Here is a 6,000-nt window from a genome sequence, read left to right as displayed (position 1 = left end):
TCTTTCCTTCAATCTTTCCCAGCATCAGAGTCTTTTCCAATGAGTCAGCTCTTCTCATCAGGTAGCTGAGAAATGGAGTATTTCCTGCCATGTCAATAAACAAGAATGCCACAGCCATCAGCAATTACAGCCGTCACCAGGTCCAAGTTTTCTCTGCTCACCGCACAATGAATCCAAGAGACGAGGGGCTGAGGCAAGGAAGAGACTTTATTCGGGGAGCCAGCTGACCAAGAAGATGGCAGGCTAATGCCTCAAACTAACCATCTTATTGGGGTCTGGACGCCAGGCTCTTTTATACATCAAGATGGGGGAAGTGAGGAAGCAAGGTGAAAAGGCCATTAATCTTGCAAACACCTCCTAGAATGGCAAGCCTCAGGCAAGGGATGTATTAACTTCTTCCTTCCTGCCACCTACAGGTGGACAGGGTTCTGAACAAAGGCAGTGTAATTTAACAGTCAGGCTGAGGGGCAGGATTCTCTGAGGTAGGCCATTTTGTATGATTATAATAAGAAAAGCAACAGAAAGCAAGTCAAAGAAACAGTTCCAACATGGAGTCAGAATTGGCTTCTTTTCTGCAACACAGCCACTCCATACAGTGAGCAACTGAGGAAAAACACAAGATACTCACCTCAGATAGCTGAGATGCATATAAAGGAATGTTTTCAGTGAGCCCAGACTCTCGCATCTTCTTATGTTCAGAAAAGTGCTAAATTCCTTAACTTGAGGTATCTGGTTTTCTTTAATTCACAAAAATACTTTTGATGTTCAGACTACCTACCCTTTGTTGCAAACTTCTATATAATCTGACTCCTCCCCACTTCCTGCCTTCTTAGAGCAGTCCTTTCAGGATTACTTGAGATAAGGTCTCCCACGCTTGAAGTCCGAAAAATTCCCACTGAATAAAATATAATTCTCAACTTTTAGGTTGTGACTGTTTTTAAACTGACATGGTCAAAGTATTGGAGCTTTGGCTTCAGCATCAGTCCTTCTACTGGATATTTAGGGTTGATATCTTTTAGGATTGACAGGTTTGATCTCCTTGCAGTCCAGGAGACTCCCAAAAGTCTTTTCCAGCACCACAGCTCGAAAGCATCAATTCCTTGGCGCTCAGCCTTCTTTAAGGTCCACCTCTCACATCCATACATTGACTACTGGAAAAATCATAGCTTTGACTATACTCACCCTTGTCAGCAAAGTGATGTTTCAGTTTTTTAATATGCTGTCTAGGTTTGTCATAGCTTTCCTTCCAAGGAACAAGTGACTTTTGCTTTCATTGTTTCAGTCACTGTCCACAGTGATTTTGGAGCCCAATGTGTCATGGCAGGGGCTTCTTGGGTGGTGCAGTTGGTAAAGAACCCGCCTACAAACGCAGGAGACATAAGAAACATGGGTGTCACTGCAGTGGATAAACACTCTTTCAGTGAAATAAAGAGCAGAGGAGAAGAGAGTTTAAGATTGGGATTTACTGAGGGGAAGCCTGGGGTGGAGGAAAGGAGGGGGATGCGGAAGAGTGAAGGGAAGAAGATTGATGCAGTCATATTATGAATATGTTGGACTTAAAATACCTGTGGGAAATCTAACCACAAGAAAACAGCTTCCCTTCAATCTGCTCAATCTGGTCACTGTGGAAGACCCTGGACTCTTGAGTTTGCCTCTCTCCTTAACCTGGGAAGCCAGGTGCAAAACCACAGAAAAAAAGGCAGATAAAGTTGCCTTTAACCTTAAAGAAGTAGGCGAGACCAGAATAAAAGGCTACCAGTGCAACTACCTCTTTAACCACATGACGGTATAAGAGCTAAGAAAAGCCCTAGTTAGACCCTCCTTCACTGGGCAAAAGTGAAACTGAAGTCACTTAGTCGTGTCAGACTCTTTGTGACCCCATGGACTGTAATCTATCAGGCTCCTCCGAGCATGGGATTTTCCAGGCAAAAATGCTGGAGTGGGTTGCCATTTCCTTCTCCAGGGGATCTTCCCGATCCAGGCGTCGAATCTGGGTCTCCTGCATTGCAGGCAGACACTTTTACTATCTGAGCCACCAGGGAAGATGGTGGCTGGGCAAAGCTATCACTTATGCTGTGGCATATTTTCTTTGTTTTTGTTACTATGGAAGAGATGATATTCCTTCATCCCCAATATGTTTCCTAGGAATAATCTCAGCAGGGGTAGGAGATGAAAGCTGAAGGATTAGAGTTAGATAGATTTGGGGCATTTCCCCAAAGACTGAGAAGGGACTGGGATATTGCGGTTTCAGATGACAGAATTAGGCCAAGTTGTTTTCAAGTTAGCCACTATTTAGAAAAAGAGATATTTGACAGAATATAGTAGGAAGCAGGGTTGGGAAAATCAAACCATTTTCTATTTCACTGCTAATAATTTGAGACTCTTTAATAAATTGGTTTCATTTTTATCTTTTACTTCAAGTTGGCTTTAGTGTAGTGTCTATACCTATTAGTATGAACTGACAAAAGAGGAACACAATGCAGCTTATAAAATTCACGCATGCAGGCTTAGTCGCTCAGTCATGTCTGACTCTGCGACCCCATGGACTATAGCCCACCAGTCTCCTCTGTCCATGGGGATTCTCCAGGCAAGAATAATGGAGTGGGTTGCCATACCCTTCTCCAGGGGATCTTCCCAACCCAGGGATCAAACCCAGGTCTCTCACATTGCAGGTGGATTCTTTACCATCTGAACCACCAGGGAAGCCCAAGAATACTGGAATGGGCAGCCTATCCCTTCTCCAAGAGATCTTCCCAACCCAGGAATTGAACTGGGGTCTCCTGAATTGCAGGCAGATTCTTTACCAGCTGATCTACCAGGGAAGCCATGATATTAAATCATAGACACCTCACTTCACATTTATCTATAACTAAAATACTGGTTATAGTAAGTATTACAGACATAGTTAGTACCACCAGGCCTCTCATGTTACCCTAACCTCAGCCTAAAACCAGCTGGACTATCCATACCAATCACTGGTCCTATGGTGATTGCAGCCATGAAATTAAAAGACACTTACTTCTTGGAAGAAAAATTATGACCAACCTAGATAGCATATTAAAAAGCAGATATATTACTTTGCCAACAAAGGTCTGTCTAGTCAAGGCTATGGTTTTTCCAGTGGTCATGTATGGATGTGAGAGTTGGACTGTGAAGAAAGCTAAGCGCTGAAGAATTGATGCTTTTGAACTGTGGTGTTGGAGAAGACTCTTGAGAGTCCCTTGGACTGCAAGGAGATCCAACCAGTCCATCCTAAAGGAGATCAGTCCTGGGTGTTCATTGGAAGGACTGATGCTGAGGCTGAAACTCCAATACTTTGGCCACCTCATGCAAAGAGTTGACTCATTGGAAAAGACTCTGATGCTGGGAGGAATTGGGGGCAGGAAAAGAAGGGGACAACAGAGGATGAGATGGCTGGATGGCATCACCGACGCTATGGACATGAGTCTGAGTGAACTCCGGGAGTTGGTGATGGACAGGGAGGCCTGGTGTGCTGCGATTCATGGGGTCACAAAGAGTTGGACACAACTGAGCGACTGAACTGAACTGAACTGAAACTTTAGGGACCCCTAGGAATGCCCCTATCTCTGATACTCCAAGATCTCACATGCTTACCATTCAGCCTTCCAATTTTATTTGCTTAACTCCTATTTTCATTCCTATCCCAAAGAAAGGTAATGCCAAAGAAAGTTTAAACTAACGCAAATTGTACTCATCTCACGTGCTAGCAAAATAATGCTCAAAATTCTCCAAACCAGGTTTCAATAGTACGTGAACCGAGAACTTCCAGATGTTCAAGCTGGATTTAGAAAAGGCAGAGGAACCAGAGATCAAATTGCCAACATCCACTAGATCATCGAAAAAGCAAGAGAGTTCTAGAAAAACATCTATTTCTGCTTTATTGACTACACCAAAGCCCTTGACTGTGTAGGTCACAACAAACTGTGGAAAATTTTTAAAGAGATGGGAATACCAGACTACCTGATCTGCCTCTTGAGAAATCTGTATGCAGGTCAAGAAGCAACAGTGGTATATATCTACTTGGCCATGAAAAATGATTAAAATAATGCCATCTGCAGAAATATGAATGGACCTAGAGATTACCATACTAAGTGAAGTAAGTCAGACAGAAAAAGAAAATTTCATGATTGCCGGGAGCTGGCATGAGGAGTCCCACCTGTGGCAAAGGTCATGAGGTTAACGGGGCTGACAGGCAAAGGCGAGTCGGGCCTTAGGGGAGCCTCGCTGGATCTGCTCGTGCATCTGCCCCAAAACCAGAGTCTGCCTGCCTTACTGCATTGTGCTTTTCGCCTACTCTTCTGACGTTATATGGGGGGCTATCCCCCACCACCTCTCTCTGAAAAGGAGTTAACTTAGGACGCCAATTAATAAATCTCCTGGGCGTGACAAGGGTGTTTCAGTCCAAAAACCTCTCTGCTGGCAGACTAGGTTGTGTGACAGGATTATCTACACTCCTGCTACTAGTACATGGTTGTTTACAACCTCTCAACCATAAACAGCACAGAGAGTTTGGAGTATTTTGACAGTCTTAGTTAGCATAGGGTTTTTCTAAAGATAAAAATCATGTTGGTGAAGGGTTTCATTGCTGAGTTAATGATTGCCGCCAGGCCTCCATATCCTTAGGCACCTGGGAGTATGTTAATCGATGTAATTGGAATGTAGAAAAAGAAATATAGTAGTTATGATGTTAGCAATACTAGACTTTAGAGTTAATGAGTTTTCTCTTTTGTTATAGATCACTGTACTCCTCTTTCTTTGTTATAGATCATTGTGTCCTTGCTGTGTAAAAATGGAACTTTATCACTGTCTTAAGACTAAATAGATCTTAAAGGGAAACAAGTTTTCTGATTGATTAATTTTTATCAATAGAAAGAAAGGTGGGGCCATAAAATGTTCATCGGTCTCCAGACCAGAAGATATTGTGAACAAATCCTTGTAAGAACAGACCCTTGTAAGAACAAAGATATGCTGAGAACACATTTATCTCTATGTACAACTAAAAGTATAAAAGTGGACCTGGAAAATAAAGAAACGGACCAGATCCTGGAAAGACTGGTTTCCCCCGTGTTGTCTTTTTCATTTTCTGGCTGAATGCCCATCTGGAGCATGGAGGCTCGCCATGTCTACTTGCTTGCCCTGGCTTCTAAGACCCATGCAAGAGGGAGCCCAAGGCGGGGCACCCTCCGCTATTCAAGCGGGTGCCGGTGGCCTACGTAGGTGGTGCAAACTCCTTGTCTTGGAGTTTTATTGGTTTTCCGCATAAACCAAGTTATTCAGCCTCTTTTCTCCACTTATTTTCCTACTACACTACTTCTTTCTAATCTCCCTCCATATCTTTAATTAAGCAATTAATTCCTCAGATGCCAACGCCATCCCTGCTTCGAATTCCCTGGATCCACCGGGGCTGGGCCCCGGCACATGATATTGCTTATATGTGGAATCTTAAAAAAAAAAAAGAAATGAACTTAAACACAAAACAGAAATAGACTTACAGACATAGAAAACAAACTTATGGTTACAAAAGGGGAAGTGGGGGAGGGATAAATTAGGAATTAAGATGAAATATACACACTACTACATATAAAATAGATAATCAACAAGGACCTTCTATATAGCACAAAGAACTATACTCAATATTTTGTAATAACCTTTAAAGGGAAAGTATCTGAATATATATATGTAAAGAATATATATTTAAAGAATACACACACACACACACACACACACACACACACACACACACACACACACACATACACACAGAAGAATGAAATTGGATCACTATTGTCAGGACCAGCCCAACAATGAACTGACCTGAGGGAGCGGTGCCACAGAAGAATAAAGAAAAACAAGACTCAGAAATAAGGTGGGGATCAGGGGGCTGATGCCATTCGCAGGCCAAAGCCCAGATCCTAATCCTTGCGTGCTTTTTATTGCTAACATCTACTTTCTTGTATGTGCTCTAGAGATAACTGTTTT

This window comes from Budorcas taxicolor, chromosome 21 (genome assembly GCF_023091745.1).
Source record: "Budorcas taxicolor isolate Tak-1 chromosome 21, Takin1.1, whole genome shotgun sequence".
Taxonomy (NCBI): domain Eukaryota; kingdom Metazoa; phylum Chordata; class Mammalia; order Artiodactyla; family Bovidae; genus Budorcas; species Budorcas taxicolor.
This window is presented reverse-complemented; position numbering follows the sequence as displayed.